This window comes from Tenrec ecaudatus, chromosome X, assembly GCF_050624435.1.
Source record: "Tenrec ecaudatus isolate mTenEca1 chromosome X, mTenEca1.hap1, whole genome shotgun sequence".
Classification (NCBI taxonomy): Eukaryota; Metazoa; Chordata; class Mammalia; order Afrosoricida; family Tenrecidae; genus Tenrec; species Tenrec ecaudatus.
The window spans coordinates 79,561,632-79,567,631 of NC_134548.1; the positions used below are offsets into that span (position 1 = coordinate 79,561,632).

Consider the following 6,000-nt stretch of genomic DNA (forward strand, 5'->3'; position numbering starts at 1 on the left):
ACTTCTGGTCACCTTAGCTTAATTCAACCAATGGGGTCAACTAATATCTTTGACCATGCCTCCCAGCTGAAGGCCTCAAATACCGGGACCCCAGCCCCCTTCTGTTTTTCTTCGCCTTCCGTTCAGCTGTGCAGTTGTCTCTCTGGCCTCAGGCTTCCATGTTTGGGTGTGTATTCCCACAAGGTTGCCTGTGTTTAGTGACGGTAAAACCTGAAATTTCCATGCTATATAAAAACTCACTTGGATAACAAATCAGGCTTCGGCTTGAATTCTTTCTCATGTGAAGCCAAGAACTGAGGTATTTTCCATCCGAAAAACCTAACATAACCTTAAGAAAACTCTGAATTCTAGAATACTACATTATGCTCATTCAGAAACTGTACCTGGATCAATAGGCAATTGTGAAAACAGAAGAAGGGATTACTGCATGGTTCAAAATCAAGAAAGGTGTGTGTCAGGGCTGTAGCCTCTCACTGTACTTATTCAATCTGTATGCTGAGAAAATCATCAGTGAAGCTGGATTAGATGAAGGAGAATGTGGCATCAGGATTGGAGGAAGGCTTATTAACAATCTGTGATATGTGGATGACACAACCTTGCGGAAAGGGAGGACGTAAATCACTTGCTGATGAAGATCAAGGAGTGCTGCCTTCAGTATGGATTACAATTCAATGCAAAATATGAAAACAAAAAAATGCTCACAACTGGACCAGTAGATATTATCATGATATACAGAAAAGAATGAAATTGTCAAGGATTTCAGCCTGCTTGAATCCACAATCAATGTCATTGATGTATCAATCAAGAGATTAAATTGTGGGAAACTAACACTGAAGGAAATATGATGAGGACTTTATTCCCTAACTTATAACACAGGGAATCTGGAAAGCTGGTATTCCGTGCTAGGAAAGCCTCCACTTTGGTAAATTAGAGGTAAAATCCAAGTACATTATCCTGCTTTAAATATCGTTCCCACAGATTCTTCCTGTGGTTGTTATATAATCATTTGTCAATTTGAGGATTAAGAATACAAGGGTGGAGTCTAGCTTGTCAATTAGATCTTAGCCAATGAGGCCTCTCTATGGATATGGCCTTCTCCTGAGAATTCTGGGAAATCCAGTACTTCTTGGAGGCGAGAGACACTTCTCTCTCTGCTCACACTGGGAGACATAGCAGCTGACAAGAGACATGGACCCACCCTGATGCAGAGACCCCTGCCAGCGCTGAGATGTTTCCAGTACCACTGGATCCAAAGATTTTCTACCCACTGGCCTGTGATCTATATTCGGCATCATTGCATGTGTTTCATGAGTCTGAAGAGGATTTTATAGATTGGTATCAGACATATGGGCTAATATCGAACTTATGGACTTGGTCTGGACTGGGCTGGGACGTTTTCTCAATGTTCAATTGCTCTTGTATATACATTTCTTTCTTATACATATATTAGTATCTCTATGAATTTGTTTCTTTAGTCTACCTGGACTAAGACACTCCCTTAACAGCTATGCTGCCTTAAAGTGAGGCCATGGTTGATTGAATCTCCCTATAGAAGCAGACAGCCTTTTGCTATCTCTTCCCGCCATGTCACCCAACCCCCTCAGATCTTTCCCCAATGCAAGTATTAGGTTTCCTCACCTATGAGCTCAGGGACCTTTATGTAGTTTCCACCCACCTTGTGACACATGTAACCGCTGAATAAGCATGTCTTAGGCTACCTATAAATATCCCAAATAAGTAAGAGCTCTCTCTCTTCTCCCAGTTCCATGTGGACCATCAAGAAGGGCTGAGGTGAGCATGCGACCTTAAAATGTGTCTGGCACCTTTGCTGTATTCTCTAATCTTTTCTATCCTCTATGACTTTATAATAATTGTTATATATTATCACTGTACAGTTGCGCCTACTGGCCCTTCGGTTGTTGGAGGCTGGTTTCCTCTGACATTAAATGATATATTGCATTGGGTACATGCCTTCCTACTGTTAGTGTTCATTGTATATGTCTATCTATTGTGTGACTGAAATTGACCCACAGAGGTGTGTTCAGGTCCAGGCCTGAAGGATAACTAAGGGTCATAGTCTTGGAAGTGTATAATTACATTGATATGAAATTCTAGAAAGACATATCTAATATGCAGGGACAGAAAGCTTTTAAAGTGATTATATGGGTGTAGGGAGGTAGGGACTAACTGCAAGAATACAAGGGAAATATTTGGCATGATTGTGGTAAGATTATATCTTGATTGTGGTGGTGATGACATAATTGCACACATTTATCCAAATTCACTAATGTATATACACACATAAGTGTATTTTATCATATCTAAATTATAGGTAAATAAATTTGATCTAAAAAGAAAAAATACAATTTGACTATTAGTATTGATATATACTATAACATGGATGAACCTAAAAAATATTACACTAAAAATTATACTAAGTGAAAGAAGTTAAAAAAGACTGTATGTTATATTCCATTTATGTGATATATTCAAGAAGGCACGTTTATGGAGGTAAGTACAAAGTGGTATACACAAAAAATTGGAATTTTTTCAAAGCTCTGTATTTAAAGTTTTTTTTTAACAATTTATTGGGGCTCATACAATTCTTATCACAGTTCATACATATACATACATCAATTGTATAAAGCACTTCTGTACAGTCTTTGCCCTAATCATTTTTTTCTCCTCCTTTCTTTTTTTACATTTTATTAGGGACTCATACAACTCTTATCACCACCCATACATATACATACATCAATTGTATAAAGCACATCCATACATTCCCTGCCCCAATCATTCTCAAGGCATTTGCTCTCCACTTAAGCCCCTCGCATCAGGTCCTCTTTTTTTTTTCCCCTCCCTCCCCTTTCCCCCTCCCTCATGTGCCCTTGGTAATTTATACATCGTTATTTTGTCATATCTTGCCCTATCCGGAGTCTCCCTTCCCCCCTTCTCTGCTGTCCCTCTCCCAGGGAAGAGGTCACATGTGGATCCTTGTAATCAGTTCCCCCTTTCCAACCCACTCACCCTCCACTCTCCCAGCATCGTCCCTCACACCCTTGGTCCTGAAGGTATCATCCACCCTGGATTCCCTGTACCTCCAGCCCTCATATGTACCAGTGTACAGCCTCTGTCCTATCCAGGCCTGCAAGGTAGAATTCGGATCATGGTAGTTGGGGGGAGGAAGCATCCAGGATCTGGGGGAAAGCTGTGTTCTTCATCGGTACTAATATTTAAAGTTTTTTACAAAACAACATTATCACCTTAAAATTACTCTCTATTACACTTAATACATTTGTCAAATTTGTGATTCCATTCCTGGAAACATTTTTCAAACTCATTTGTTTGGATAGCTGACAGCACCTCCCTTGTTTTTTTCTTCACCTCTTCTGCATCATCACATCACTGTCCTTTCATGTCCCTCTAAATTGATGGAAACAAAAAGAAGTTGCATGGGGCCAGGTCAGATGAGTAAGGTGCATGGGGCAAGAGAGGCATGCTGTTTTATTCAAAAAAACTGACTCACTGAGATGGCTGTGTGAGCAGGTACATTGTCGTGTTGACAAAACCAGTCCCCCAACTGCCACCAATCAGGCCTTTTTTGTCATATACTGTTATGCAATCTTTTCAGAACCTCTAAATAGAAAGCCTGATTAACAATCTGATCTGGTGGAACGAACTCCAAATGCACTGAGTCGGCATTTTTGTCCATCCAGGATGTTGATAGATGTCCAGAATGAGATTTGTCATTAATCAACATTTCACATTTTTTGAAACAAGAAAACCACTCATACACTTGCGTTTTCCCCATAGCACTGTCCTTGTAAGCTGTGTTCAACATCACAACAGTTGCTGCAGCATTTTTCCCGATGGGAAACAAAATTTCACAGCTGCATGCTGTTCTCTTAAATAGGCCATCACAAAAAGTGAGGTTTGAGCGAAACTGCTTTTATGAAAAAATTCACTGTGACCAGAGAGAACCTTCTCAGGCACCACTGGGTGCACTAACTCAGAGCGAGTTGCTCGATGCTTGCTGAGCATGAAAAATGCATACTACAGAAGCTCCACTCCACCCAGTGCAATTTTGAAGGTTTTTTGGTACCCTCTCATAGATTAGTGATTTCCTGGGGCTATGGTGGGAACAAGGAATGATTTAGCTAGGTCTGGGGGAAATTTTTAAAATACAACAATAAAACTAATTTTAAAAGAAATTTGATTGTTTAAACAAAAATAATAATAATGTATTGTGGGGTATTGTGAAGTAAACAAACTGTATGGAAGCTTATTAATATAAGGTTTTTATATCCTTTGTGAACTGCTATAATGACATGTGATAAGTTAAAAGGTTGCTATTATCAACTTTTAAGCAATGACTAAAATAACAAAACAAAGACTGATAGCTAATAACTCAACAAAGGAGACAAAATGGAATAAAAATCCCAAAGAATGCAGAAAAATAGAAAAAGGAAACCAAGAACAGTTAAGACAAATAGAAAGATGATAGACCCAAATTTAACCCTATCAATAATCACATTTTTTTTTACTGTACAACCTGCTTCATTGCCTGAAGCCCATGGGGTAAAGCGAGGCAATGGTTCAGGGTGACAGTTTGCTTTCACATGGGACACTGTGAGAGGCCCACGGATCGGACCTGCCACAAATCCAAACCCATGCACAATAATCACATTAATATGCATTGTTTAAACACTTTATTTGAAGGGCAGAGATTATCAGGTTTGATAAAAAAATCAAGACTCAAAAAACAAGAAGCTTCAACTGTAAGCTGTCTGCAGGAAATGCTCTTTAAATATAAAAATAGAAATATAAAAGAACTCAAGAAATTCATTAAAATAGAATTTAAAGATAATGGAAAAGCTATACCAGCTGGGGTCTAAAAGGCTTGTAGTTAAACATCTATCAGGGAAGCAACAAAGTCCACATGGCTGCACACCAGCCTGTATGATCATGAGGTGTCGATGGGAAGAGGTATCACAAGTTCAAAAAATAGGCATTCAAATGGATATAATGGAAATCCAAAGTCCAGAACCAAGACAATTGGACAGTCCCTCTTAGAAGGGCCTCACAGAATGGAGGGTAAGTCCTGGGTGCGGTGTGGCACTGATGAACCACTTAATTATCCACTAGTTCTTTAAACTTTCCTCCCATTACTATTATAGTGTACACATGATATACCTCGTTGATCATTTCAAATTTGTATATGTTCATTTGTTCACTTAAGATTGCTCTGAACATGGTAGTCAAGATAGATGACCTCTCAGAGACACTAACAGGACTAAGGGTTCCCTGAAGGTATGGGAAGTGAGAGGCTGGGAGGAAGATAGGGAGCGGGGAGTTGATAGCATTGATCATTGTATGTCCCCACCCATGATGGGATTGAACAACAGAACTGTATGGGAAGGGAAGGGATCTAATGGAAGGAGTAAGGTATGTCAATAAAAAATACAAAAACATTATTCGAGGAAGAAAAAATAAAACAGACTAGGGAAAAAAAGATAATGGAAGTTTTCTACTAATTTTTTGAAGCTCCCTTTTAAGTTAAAAATAAAAAGATGTAGGAGGAAGGTGAGGGAGAATGGGGAGAAAGGGGGGACTGATCATAATGATCAACTTATAAAGCCCTCCCCCCAAGGGACTAACAACAGAAACATAAGTCAAGGGAGACAGCGGATGGTGTAAGATAAAAAAATAAAAATAATTTATAAATTATCAAGAGTTCACAAGGGTGCGAGGTTGGGGGAGGGAGAGGAAAAAACAGGAGCTGATACCAAGGGCTCAAGTAGAAAGAAGATGTTTTGGAAATGATGATGGCAACATATGTGCAAATGTGCTTGATACAATTGATGTATGGATTGTTATAAGAGCCCCAAATTACATGATTTATTAAAAATAATAAATAAAATTGGATATAAATAAATAAAAATAAAAGGATGTACATAAAATATTTCAGGAAAAGAATAAAAAGAGAATGCGTAGACTGGA

The 6,000-nt window shown here is 38.8% G+C and overlaps 1 non-coding gene across 1 annotated transcript; it reads right to left on the reverse strand.

Annotated features, from left to right (window-relative positions):
• Positions 1-4,541: 4,541 nt before the first annotated feature.
• LOC142435406 (small nucleolar RNA SNORA42/SNORA80 family) lies at positions 4,542-4,674 on the reverse strand. Its single transcript, XR_012781468.1, has one exon. It is a non-coding gene; the product is annotated as a small nucleolar RNA SNORA42/SNORA80 family (small nucleolar RNA).
• Positions 4,675-6,000: the final 1,326 nt, after the last annotated feature.